This window comes from Lactuca virosa, chromosome 1 (assembly GCF_052849685.1).
Source record: "Lactuca virosa cultivar CGN04683 chromosome 1, Lactuca_virosa_CGN04683_v6, whole genome shotgun sequence".
In the NCBI taxonomy this organism is placed as follows: Eukaryota; Viridiplantae; Streptophyta; class Magnoliopsida; order Asterales; family Asteraceae; genus Lactuca; species Lactuca virosa.
In genome coordinates, this window is record NC_136426.1 from 89,133,774 (window position 1) to 89,147,647 (window position 13,874).

General features: G+C 43.1%; 1 long non-coding RNA gene across 2 annotated transcripts in view; it reads right to left on the reverse strand.

The window, feature by feature from the left end:
* Positions 1-256: 256 nt before the first annotated feature.
* Positions 257-13,874, reverse strand: part of LOC145150350 (uncharacterized) — a 28,621-nt gene continuing 15,003 nt past the window's right edge. Inside the window, exon 6 of one of the 2 annotated variants that reach the window (XR_013731221.1) lies at positions 257-280. This is a non-coding gene — a long non-coding RNA (uncharacterized LOC145150350). Of the gene's footprint in view, positions 281-751; positions 777-13,874 lie in introns of those variants that run through there. The other variant, XR_013731215.1, reaches the window with a different exon arrangement.

Consider the following 13,874-nt stretch of genomic DNA (forward strand, 5'->3'; position numbering starts at 1 on the left):
ACAGACTTCAATCCCCCTTGGCTCAATAGACAATTTCGTCTAAAATGGTGGGATAAAGTCACAATTTCTCAAGCAAACGAGCAAGCTGTTTTCAATCATTATCAATCAATGTATAATCAAAAGCCAGAAATTGAAGCAAATCTTATCAAGAGTCTATCTTCTCCAGATGCTAATCTTATTAGCAAAATTCGTGCCGCTGCAAACTCTTCCCCTGAAGATCTACAACAATTACTTCAAGAAATTCGCAATTCTCCAACTAATTCAGAACATTCTCCCACATCTGTCAAAAATAATTTTCAAGATGCTCAAGATCCTTTTGATGATCCATTTGCAGATTAATTAAGTTTTTAATTTTGGTGTTATACCTTCAATGTAAGGTATTCTTTTATATGTGTTTGTTATTCAAAGGGGGGTGTGTTATCAAATTGTTCAACTATTATCAATTATACACTGTGTGTGTTCAACTATTATCAATTATACACTGTGTGAGTACATCAATTATCAAAAATATTATCATGTCTTCTGCAGTGAGATGATGCTAAATTATTGCATGAAAACAAACAACTTTTATAAAGATGAAAGAAGATGCTCCATTATCGCCAAAGAAGATTTCCATTATCAAAAAATGACAAAATATGATGCCAATTTGTCAAAAGCTTTAAAGTTTTGTCTGCCACATCTACACTCTGACAAATGCAAGTTGATTCAATAATTCTCAAGATGATCCGGTAATCCTTCGGTTTCCCGTCTCAAGATGTTTCAAGACTCCAAGACTCCTATATATTGAAGGGACATGTTTTAATGAAGACGATCTCAAAGTTCTCTAAAAATCTCTCTTATAAAACTTCTGTCAAATGTTTAGTTCATGTCTAAGAAAAGAGTTCTCCTATCTACTTCTAGATGTTCAAAATCTTTAGATTTTCAAATCATACTTGCTCCAGACGGATGCTCTGATTGTAATTTAAAAGAAGGTAATATATAAAGAATTTTATTCAATTATTGTCTTAACTCTGTTATCGCTATGACAGTCTCTTTTCGAGTTATTCTAACTATTAATTCTACAAGATTTGAAATTTTTGTTAAAATAATACTTGCATTTAATAATAATCAAATTCATGCTTGAAATATTATGTCTGATTCAAAGATACAAGCTAATCGTCATTATTATTGTAATCAATTAAAAGCTTTACAAGTTCTAATCCATAATCATGAGTTTAGAAGCAAAGATAGAAAACAGTTTTATAAAATAATGTATGATTTTTATCATCAAAAAATATCTGAAACTATATATATATATATATATATATATATATATATATATATATATATATATATATATATATATATATATATATATGGTGAGGAGTGCATGTGAAGGATGAACACTAGAGGAGCTTAAGTGTGTGCATTTGAAGGTGTTCTAGAGAGAGAGAAAAGAGAGTGTGTGTTAGTGTGTGTGAATCTTGTATCCAGATCTTCATTCATATCAATACATACAAGATTCATCATCTTCTTCTTCTCCTTCTCTTCTATTTTGATCTGACATCATCCGTTTGATTGGGATTCCGCACCATCAAACGGATCTGATTGATACACAAGCAGATTGGGGACTTACAACTGCCGGTTTCGAGTACTCGGTATTGGAACCAGAACCGGCAGGTATCCAGCGGGTATCAGTTTCGTAAAAATGAGATTTGGAAGGCGGTTCCGAGACTTTAGGAACCGGAAACGGAACCGGAACCGCCTAAAGCAGTTCCGGTTCCGAAACCGACAGTTCCGAGACGGTTTCGGTTCCAAAAACAGATACCCGCTTACACTGTTCATCAATAGAACAAAAGAACTATAACCTTTTCTTTTCTGAATAATCATGTTTAATTTTGCATTACTTTTTTAATGAACGTGCTTCGTGGGCTTTTGAACAAGTCTACGATAAATGGATAAATGATAATGATTCAACTTTCAAGTTTCAACTATGAGTCTATGATCCTTATTTGCTTTGTTGTTTTGGACCAATGATTGGGCCTAATTTCCATTAGAGCTCACACTTTCCCACCACCAATGTAAATATTTTTTTATGATTCTCTTTTATTTTAATTTTTTATTGTAAAAAAAACCATCAATCCTATATATATATATATATATATATCAATGTCCACTACAAGACTTGAACTCTCGACCTCACAGGGAGGACAACGTCTAATACCGTTGGACTAGAAACATTTTGATTTAGGTTTAATATAGGAAAATTGACTTATTAAGATATTTAACTTTTCGGTTTGTTCACATCCGGATAACTATTTTTTTATATACATTTAGGTTACAAACTTTTTGGAAGTGTTCACATATGACCATTATGACCGACTGTAGGTTACATCCGATTATAATGGTCATATGTGAACACTTTCAATAAGTTCATTACCTAGATGTATATAAAAAAAGAAGTTACCAAAATATGAACAAAACGAAAATGTAAGAGTACATTACATGGTCATTGTCATTTGGGGTAATTTGCACGTTTGGTCTCTAACTTATATATATATATATATATATATATATATATATATATATATATATATATATATATATATATATATATATATATATATATATATATATAACTCGGATGGTCCCTACTGTTTATTTTTGTTGTACGTTTGATCCATGTCTTATCTAAAAGACTATTGCGCCCTTATTAATTTATTTTTTTAATTAATTTTCTTATTTATGTATTTATTTTTTATATATTAAAAAAAATAATAGATCTCACATATCTGTATCTCCTTACCCTAAACGTGAAACCACATTTGAGAAATTTAATATGGGTTCCATGTAACATCCCACTTAAAATAGAATAATTAAGTAATAAATCTGGAACCCCGAGATGTAATATTATTATTATTTCATAGCCAAAATCAAATAATAATTAGCGGGGTGTTGGTTTCGGGGAGCCAAATGAGATAATTTGGATTTTCGGGGGTTAAAGTGTGATTCCGGGATTTATTTTTTTAAAGATTTTCAGAAGGCAAGGACTGTTTGGTAAGATTGGGACTTAAATTGAAAAGATTTTTGAAAGTTGGGGGCTGAATGAGAAGATTTGGACTCATGTTGAAAATAATTCAAGGAGGAAGGGTCATAGTTGTAAACTTGGCTTAAAGTTTGAAAATAAAACACGAGACTTAAACCCGTGTCTTCCCCCTTCGTCGCATTTGGAGAACCCTAAACCTAAGAGACCATTTTTGGAGCCGCCAGCATTGCTGAAGACAGGCTCGGCCGTCGGCTACTTCGTTGAGTCCAATCGCCGCCCACTCCTCTACCACCTTGTCTCTCCAGCCGGCGTTCCCCCATAACCCCCGATGTGAGCCGTCAACTAGCCCCACCGCTGAGCTCCCGCTGTCGGCGACAACAAGGACCACCGGGAAGGACGCCCTTCATTCCTCTTCATCTAGTCGTCGCCGGTATCACGTACGGACGCTGAATAACCACCGCCGCTGCCCGCTCCCATTGAAGACGAAGCTGATGCCGGTGATTTCCGACCGCCCTCACTTCTTTTCAATCCCGTAGCTGCCATGTTCCACCGCTCGATTGCTCTTGCTGCTGCTACTGCCGACGACGTGGCTTTACCGATGCCACCTTCTCCTTCGTTTAGCCGTCGCTGCTGCCCTTCTCTTGCGCCGCCGCCACCTTACGCCACCAGATGAATGGCCGGACTCATCTACGAGCAAGACGACGTGGTGGGTGTGATTTCTTCGTCGGGAATGAGGGAAAAACCCACCATGGCCGCCAACCATGGTGGTTGATGCCTTGAAATCATTTCTGCCACCACCGACCACCGTAAGGTGGTGGCTGTGTGTGTGTGAGTTTATTTAGTGTGTGTGTGCGTGTGTTAACTGGGTATTGCATTGTAAAACTTGTACCCGTATCGGAATAATGAAAAGTCTAAACCACCACCGTAAGGTGGTGGCTGCCGCCACCGGCCGCCATGTCGGGTGGCAGTGTGCTTCGCCTTGGTGTGTTTGATTCGTCTAGGATGCATGAAACCATAGTGGGCCCAATGAAGCCCTAATGGGCCCAAGGAAACCCTAATTGACCCAATAAAACTCTAATGGGCCCAATAAGGCCCAATATGACCTAAAAGCCCAACTAATGGACTAATGAACTAGTTTGGGTTGGAAACCCTAATTAGGGTTTGGAAAACCCTAAGGGCATAAAACCCTAATTGTGGGAACCGTTTGGGACACACGAGAATTAATTATTAAACCTAAAATAATAATTAATAATCATTGACAAACTAGCTTAAGGCAATAATGGACTTAATGGATTAAGTCCTTAATGTATTAAGTCCTTAATGGGTTAAGTAAGAAACACTTAACCCTAATCGTCATTTCATGTGGAAAACCCTAATTTCACTTAGGCCTTGAATTAGGCCTTTCTAGTGGGCTTTGGTGATTGGACTATTAATGGGCTTTCCAAGAATAAGTAAATGGACTAAATGATTGTATGAGTTTTAGGATAAGGCCCATGTGAGAGTCTTGGGCCCAATTTGGAAATTGGGCCATAGATGGGCTATATTTGGGCCTTTATGATTATGTGATATTGGACCATGGGAATACCAAGAGTTTGGCCTAGAATAATTGGAAGGGCCTTAAGGAAAGATCATATAGAGGTCTGGGCCCAATTTGGAAAATTGGGCCATATATTGGGCTTTGGCCCATTACTTGACTTTTGGTCCTTTGGAGTGTGAGTTAGACTTTGGGCTTGGAACCCAATTATTAATTGGGTATTGTTTGATGTTGACAGTTCGGGAATCTGTCAACCAGCAGCTGGAGTTTTATCTGCGGGACTTCAGCAGTGCCAGGTGAGTTCTCTTCACTATATCAACAGGGTCTAAGGCACCAATGTCGGCCCTTATTGGATTTGTATCCGAGTTTATTGCATGATATGCTTATTGATGTACATCCTGGTAGTTAGGATGGTATTATGCTTAGTGACCTGGTTAGGTCGGTATACTGGTATATAGGATGACGCTATGTTAGTAACAGGTTAGGTATGTATCCTGGTTATAGGATGTTGCTATGACTGATGATCTGTTAGATCGGTTTGACTGTTATATATGCTAGCGTATGATATTATGTGCACATGTTGTTTGATTGGGGGTTGGGTTGAGGCGGACCTGCTTTGTGCTGAAGGCCAACATACCTAGGGCGGTCCGGATAGACTACAGGCCCAGGAGGGCATGTCAGTCAGACCGAAGGCCCAGCGAGCGGTCCGGATAGACTGTAGGCCCTGCGAGGCGGTCCAGACGTGCCGAAGGCTCGGAGAGTGGTCCAGATAGGCTGAAGGCCTGCGAGGCGGTCCAGTCAGGCTGAAGGCTCATTATGCATGCTGATTGTTATATGTTATAATTATGATTGTATGGCGTTGGTATTTTGGGGGTAACTCACTAAGACTTCGAGCTTACATCTATCGATTATTTTTTCAGGTATTCTGATGATCGCGGGAAGGCGAAGGCGTGATCGTGAACCTCCTTACATTTTCATGATTGATTCTGGGGATCCTCTAATGTTTAAATGATTTTGAAAACAAACTGTAATAACTTAATGGTTTAAATGTTTTAAAAAGTTTTAAATTTGGCATGATTTTTATGGGTGTTACAAGTTGGTATCAGAGCCTTGGTTTGAGTGAATTGGAGGAAACACTCATGCGTCTCCAATCTCAAACTGAGGACAAGGTTATAAGACGGTTTTCTTAAAATGTTTTCAAAATAACAAAAGGAGGATGCAAGTGTACGATCAGCCGGAGCTCGCGGATAGACCCCAAAATAACTTACGGATCATTTGAGTTATGAGATATGATTAGAACAACATGTTAGTACTAGGCTAGGGATCTTCAGGAATTGCATGATAGAATTGCCAGATTACGTGATGCCTGCTAGCCTAGGGTTTCCTTTATATGAGATTGACATCATTACTGTAGTTGCTTAGTGTATGCATCCCGGCCATACATAAATAAGATCTTATAGCCTGAGAATGTTTGATTTGGCCTTATGTTCTGTTCTTGTTTGATTGGGAGCTTAGGGTAGGATTAGATATTCGAAAGTCTATAGGGTCCAGCATTATGTATGGCTAGCATACACTAGTGCTACAGGGTTAGTGTAAGTTTCATGGATGGGTGAGTTGTGTGGGACCGGTACGTCAGTTGTGAGACAGTTAGCTTTCCTCTAGGAGTGAGGATTGAGTGTTCGCTATGTTTATGTATATTGTTAGGGTGTTGTGGTGATACTTGAGACAAATATGGGTAGGTGTGGAAGGTAGTATGGGCCCGTACTACTGAAAGCACAGGACCCATACGCGTAGCAAGGAAGTCACAACCCCTAGGGTTTGGTTGAGAGTTGGTTCCATGTCATTATATGGGTTATCAGAGATCTCTCTGGTGTGTTACTAGAATGGTGGTTACGAGACGTCTTGAGACCGGATCCAAGTTAGGATCGGCAGCTGGCAGCCAGGATAGGCCAGCATTGTCAGTGGATCGTGTCGGTGAGATCATCCGGGAGGAGGTGACCGAGATTTGTCCGGGGTCAGATTCCGGAGATGTTTGGGTCTATCAAGACCGACATGGTTGAGTACTTTGATGAGCGCTATGCAGCCATTGCTGAGACGGCTGCCGCAGCAGCTTCAACAGCTGTAACGACGGCAAGGGGAGGAGCTGGTCGAGCTTTCCAGTACCGGGACTTGTTACTGGGACATATTCTGATTAACAGATGGCCACAGTTATCTGGGATCAGGAAGATGATTTGTACTCGTTATATTTCCGTCGTTTGAGCGGGAGAGGATAACACATGAGTTTCTAGATTTGAGGCTCGGGGGTTTTGCTCGAGGCCGGAATGTGAGTCGCAGGGACTCCGAAAAGGAGTGATGATTATGTTCAGCAGGGGTTTTGCAACTGAAAGTAGAATGGTTAATTGATGGATTGGAATGTCGTTTTCCAGGGCAAGGATTATGCCCTTTCTGTTTACGAGCTCGAAGGATTGAGCAGGCTTGTTGTAGCACCTGGTTCCTGGTATGTATTTCATTTATGTAATTTTACATTTTTGGCCTGGGACTCTGCGAGTTGATGGCCCAACTCGCCGAGTAGAAGCGGGATAGAACGCGGGGTTTAAGTATGGGACTCGTCGAGTCGGATCCAGGACTCGACGAGTAGGCTCTGTCTGGACAAAAACCCTAATCTGAGGGTTTGCACCCTATTTAATCATCTCATTCAGCCCCCACTCGTCCCTATTGCTCCCAGAAACCCTCCCTAGCAAACCCTAAGTGTTTTGGTGCAAGATTCAAGGCTTTTGAGTGATTTTGTGGATTTTGATCACAAGGAAGAAGGAAGAGCATAGAAGGATCAAGAGGAGACTGAAGGATTCGATTTTGGTGCATCATTTGCTGTTCTGAGAAGGTATAAAGTCTATACCTTGCTTGTTCTTTTGTTAGATCCCTTTTTGGGGAGATTTAGGGCTTTTATAAGCCATTCTTGGTAACCAACCATGATTGCAAGCATGGTTGGGGGTTGAAGCTTCGGATCTAGGTCCATGGAAGGGTCACAAGGCAGTTAGGGGTTGCTTTTGCATCCATGGAAGGTCCCATGCATCTTAAGAGCTCCTTTCTGGGCTTTTTAGGCTCAAAGTCCCATGCATGCACGTAAAGTTTGTAACTTTACGTGCTAGATTGAGTTTAGGGACCTAGATCTAACATTTGGACAAGAGTTGCACTCAAGAAATCGAAGAAATAAGACTTGGACTGCATCGACTCGACGAGTCGTTCTTGGGACTCGGCGAGTCCAAGGTTAGACTCCCCTTTTCTGTTATGGTTCATGGGAACCAGTTGAGTGAAAGAAAGGTTTTAGAGGGTCCAAGGGAGTGACCCAAACGTATTGGGATAAGCCATAGTCCTGGAGTTCATAGGACTCGACGAGTGCACGAGCAGACTCGGCGAGTCCAAGGCAATCTAACAACTCTTGAAGATGAACTCGACGAGTTGTTCATACAACTCGGCGAGTCGAGGACAGGACGTGTTCTTAGGATGAAGATGGACTCGACGAGTGTTCATACCGCTCGGCGAGTCGGAAGAAGGTTCATCCGAGGTTGTGTTAGAAGGAGAACCCGTCGATTCGTTGCTAAACTCGACGAGTAGGGACGTGGATGAGGACAGTTAAAGAAATAGGGACTCGACGAGTTGACGACCCAACTCGGCGAGTCGGGTCAACTGGAAGTTGACTTTGACTTTGAATTGGACTTGGTCTGGGGTAAAATAGTCATTTTACCCTAAGGGGTAGATATCAGATTCTGATTAAGTGTTTTGTGGGAATTATAACCGGAGGATTTCCGGAGCAGCAGCAGTCAGGGATTCCCCGCACAGATTATCAGCAGCTACTCGTTTGAGGTGAGTTACCTTTCAGTAGCGGTGGGTCTACGGCCACAATGCCGGCCCACCAGTAGGAGTTGTATGTTAGATGATTGTCTTTGTGACATTCATCTAGGGTTGCTACTACCTGATATGTTTATGTGCTAGCATGATATGTTATATGTTATATGTGATAGTGTTAGTAGGGGGAGAATAGTCCCCAAGTTCGGTCGTTAGGACCGAAGGGTAGGTCGGGCACCCCAGAATTGTCTGACAGTATGTTCATGCTATGATATTATGTGGTAGTAGTAGGAGGTGAAATAGTCCTCGGATGTCGGTCGTAAGGACCGACGGGTAAGTCATGCACCCCAGAATGGCTTGACCTGGGTAGTCAGGCACCCCAGAATTGCCTGGCAGTATATGTGTGTTATGTGGTAGTGGTAAGGGTGAAATAGTCCCCGGTAGTCGGGTGAAACAGACCGACGGGTAAGTCAAGCACCCCAGAATGGCTTGACCTGGGTAAGTCAAGCACCCTAGAATGGCTTGACCTGGGTAGTCAGGCACCCCAGAACTGCCTGACAGTATGTATTGTGTATGTGTGGTGCGATGGGGGAACTCACTAACCTTCGTGCTTACAGTTTACAGTTTTGGTTTCAGGGTCCTCTTCAGCGAATGGGAAAGAGCTGGCGCGGTAGCGGCACATCATACACACACGCGTTGATTTTCCGCACTTGAGATATTCTGGGATTGTACTCTGACATGTTGCTATTATATGTTTTGGGTTTTCAGACATGATACATTGATTCACAAAATGATATATTGTTACACAGTTTTCTTATGAATGTTTTATAATCCGTTAATTAAAATGAAATTTTTTGGACTCGAAATTTGGGATGTTACAAGTTGGTATCAGAGCCCTGGTTTGATGGATTCGGACACACCTTCGGGGTGTCTGAACTCAAATCATGGGATTTAAAAGATTTTTACAAGAAAAATGGTTTTCTAAAAGATAAGTTAAAGGAGTTTTGAGAAAGAACGAAGTGTGTGATGTGCACGACCGGCCGAGCTCAAGTAAGTATTCCCCAAAATAGCCATACAAGTTTATGTTATAATTATCAGTTCCAGTTTCAGTAGAACAACATGCTAGAAAAGGACTAAGGATCTAGGAGGATGCCTTATGTGCCTGTTATATGTGTTTCAGCTTATTGAGAATTGCATGCTAGTATTGAGTAGACAGCAGTAGGATAGCCTGTTTAGGTTATGCCTGATAGTATGAGCTTAGCATTGTATGCTAGTACAGTTTCTTGTTATGAGGATAGAATTGCTTGAGTAGTTTCATGTGTCTGAATGCTGCTTGCTTTGTGCTTTGTGGGACTCTGAGTGATGGGAGTTAGCCATTAGGTGAATACGTCACGTCACATGTGATCAGGATTGAATAATCTCAGAGTGTTGGATTTGGCCCTATTGCGCAGCTCTCGTTTGAGTCTAACCGTTGTAGGGACGAGTCTTTTACTCGAAGGATTATCTGAGCCTCGTCACATGTGATGGTATTCAGGTGATGACTAATTGGCATTACAAGGAGGCCTTCAGCAGTTGAGGACTGGTTTGGGTAGAGTCAGAGATTTCCCTAGCGCAAGCCTAGGATGAGAGTAGCAGAGATCAGTAGTAGTAGAAGGGACTTGGTTGAGTTAAGGTAACTCTTGAGAAAAGTACGGATAGATGTGGAAGGTAGTATGGGCCCGTACTACTGAAAGCAGAGGATCCGTACTCGATTCAAGAGGGGCCAAGACGAAACCAGGGAAATTATAGAGTATGTGTGAGATCCCTCAGCAGCAATGAGTATTCTGACATTTATTGTGATATGTTTTCAGCATGGTGATGTTGCGCGAGATACCAGTTGGCAGTCCAGGTGCCGGGGAGGGATCTGGATCTGGCTCTGGAGTCGGGCAGCTTGATGGTCGGATGAGAGAGTTTATTTCAGCAGAAATTATGCGCAACATCATTGATCAGACTCCTGTGATTTTCGGTTCGGTCAAGAAGGTCGTTGTGGAGCTTTTGGATAGCCGCCTCGGGGCCTTTAGGGCCGAGATTGTAGCAGAGCAGGTGGGGACTCATCTAGAGCCCGAAGCTTGTGGACCTCTGGGATCCTTCTGGAAGGAGGATCCTACCCCTAGATTTTGTAGCTTGGGGTCAAAAGTGAATGGTGCACCATGTTTTCAGGGGAGTCAATTACAGGATTGGATTGCTGTAGAGGTTTCGCGGGCCCTCCGCGAAGAGTTATCAGACACCATCGGGCGAGTCACCGATAGAGTGGTCGCCGGGATTGAAAGGCGGACCTCAGCTATTCAGGCGATGGGTGAAATGGTCACTGTGACCCGGGAACAGGGGATTGGTTCAGATAGTCAACTAAGGAAGAGGAAACGGTCTTCCGGTCTAGTTCGGCAAGATGGGCATGTGGACACTACCGTAGTTGGTGTCAGGGACCCGCAGGGTCGAGATGGTTGCACAAGGAAGGAGGGAGCACGGGATTACGTGCGTAGCAAGTCTAAGTGCGGCAGATGCGGATGGAAGGGTCATAGAAGCCAAGAATGCACAATAGAAGTAGAGTTATGCCATCGTTGCCATCAGCCTGGTCACGTCAGGGCAAATTGCCCCGCTCAGCGGATGGGGCAGCCTCAGTATCATCGCAGGCCTCGGAAGGAAGGAGGATTCGGGGGTTCTGTAGAGCAGGTTGCGGGTATGAATCTTCCTCTCTCTATCAGCTTATGTTATGATTTTATTGTTATGGTTCTGCATCAGTAAGGATAATGATATTTCAGAATTTTGTGGCTTGCTTGTGATTGAGTTATATGCCAATTGCATACCGAAAATTATTAGCGGATAGCGAAAGATCATATCCCAATTCGCGGGATTGGGAGAGTACAACGTCATCTTGGTTTATTCCAAGACTGAGGAGCAGCACGAGAAGCACCTGAGGGAGGTGCTAGAGACTTTGAGGAAGGAGAGATTTTTTGCAGGGTACTCCAAATGTGAGTTCTGGTGGCGCGAGGTGCAATTTCTTGGGCACCTTGTCAATCAGAAGGGTATTCTAGTCGTTCCGGCCAAGATGGAGGCCGTGATGCAGTGGGAGATTCCGAGGTCTCCAATTGAGATTCGGAGTTTCCTGGGTCTAGCGGGTTATTACCGGAGATTTATTCGGGTTCTTGAAAGTGGTGTGATCTTTTGGACTGACTGGTGTTGAAAACACTAGCAATGGTAAGCGTGGTTTCTAGCAGATTGGTCATGGGTGGTGAGAAGGATTGGGAATTCTTCCAGTCTTGTGTGCTGTAAGGCATTAACTGAATCAAAGTGGGGGAGAATCATCCAAGGATTCAGAAGTAGGAGCAGTTTTGAGTCTAGGATAAGTTTTGCATCCTTGTCTGAAAGGAAGACAGCCTATGTGGTTGTATGGTTCGAGGAGAATGTGAGATGGAAGTTCGGAAAAACTTGCCAAGGATGAGATCGGGTTCTTGGAATGTTTGCTAGCAAGTCTTAGGAAATCAAGTTGGGGATTCCAGTCAGGACATGAGTTCAGTTGAGTGCGGGTCAAGCGCGTGTCGATCCAGTATTAGAGTGTTGTAAGTTTGCGGGTGTAGCCGTAGCATTCACTAGCAGCCAGACAGTATTAGAGTGTTGTAAGTCTGCGGGTGTAGCCGTAGCATTCACTAGCAGCCAGATAGTGTTAGAGTTCTGTAAGTCTGCGGGTGTAGCCGTAACATTCACTAGGTTGGTAGATAGCGTGAGTGCGTTGTTAAGACGCGGAAGGAACAGTAGTACCCACCAGTTCGGGTGTAGCAGTGAGGATATGGAAATCCACGGATTGGATTTCGGAATTACCTAGACGGATTAGATCTGGTTAAGCCAGTGATAAGACTATAGAAGCGCCACTACATCTATGAGAGCAAGGAAGCAGGGGTTTGCTTAAGGTCATTCATGACATGAGGCTACCAATGGCCATGTAGCAAGGAAGAAGGAAGAGCATAGAAGGATCAAGAGGAGACTGAAGGATTCGAGTTTGGTGCATCATTTGCTGTTCTCAGAAGGTATAAAGTCTATACCTTGCTTGTTCTTTTGTTAGATCCCTTTTTGGGGAGATTTAGGGCTTTTATAAGCCATTCTTGGTAACCAACCATGATTGCAAGCATGGTTGGGGGTTGAAGCTTCGGATCTAGGTCCATGGAAGGGTCACAAGGCAGTTAGGGGTTGCTTTTGCATCCATGGAAGGTCCCATGCATCTTAAGAGCTCCTTTTTGGGCATTTTAGGCTCAAAGTCCCATGCATGCACGCAAAGTTTGTAACTTTACGTGCTAGATTGAGTTTAGGGACCTAGATCTAACATTTGGACAAGAGTTGCACTCAAGAAATCAAAGAAATAAGACTTGGACTGCATCGACTCGACGAGTCGTTCTTGGGACTCGGCGAGTCCAAGGTTAGATTCCCCTTTTCTGTTATGGTTCATAGGAACCAGTTGAGTGAAAGAAAGGTTTTAGAGGGTCCAAGGGAGTGACCCAAACGTATTGGGATAAGCCATAGTCCTGGAGTTCATAGGACTCGACGAGTGCACGAGCAGACTCGGCGAGTCCAAGGCAATCTCCCAACTCTTGAAGATGAACTCGACGAGTTGTTCATACAACTCGGCGAGTCGAGGACAGGACGTGTTCTTAGGATGAAGATGGACTCGACGAGTGTTCATACCGCTCGGCGAGTCGGAAGAAGGTTCATCCGAGGTTGTGTTAGAAGGAGAACTCGTCGAGTCGTTGCTAAACTCGACGAGTAGGGACGTGGATGAGGACAGTTAAAGAAATAGGGACTCGACGAGTTGACGACCCAACTCGGCGAGTCGGGTCAACTGGAAGTTGACTTTGACTTTGAATTGAACTTGGTCTGGGGTAAAATAGTCATTTTACCCTAAGGGGTAGATATCAGATTCTGATTAAGTGTTTTGTGGGAATTATAGCCGAAGGATTTCCGGAGCAGCAGCAGTCAGGGATTCCCCGCACAGATTATCAGCAGCTACTCGTTTGAGGTGAGTTACCTTTCAGTAGCGGTGGGTCTACGGCCACAATGCCGGCCCACCAGTAGGAGTTGTATGTTAGATGATTGTCTTTGTGACATTCATCTAGGGTTGCTACTACCTGATATGTTTATGTGCTAACATGATATGTTATATGTTATATGTGATAGTGTTAGTAGGGGGAGAATAGTCCCCAAGTTCGGTCGTTAGGACCGAAGGGTAGGTCGGGCACCCCAGAATTGTCTGACAGTATGTTCATGCTATGATATTATGTGGTAGTAGTAGGAGGTGAAATAGTCCTCGGATGTCGGTCGTAAGGACCGACGGGTAAGTCATGCACCCCAGAATGGCTTGACCTGGGTAGTCAGGCACCCCAGAATTGTCTGGCAGTATATGTGTGTTATGTGGTAGTGGTAGGGGGTGAAATAGTCCCCGGT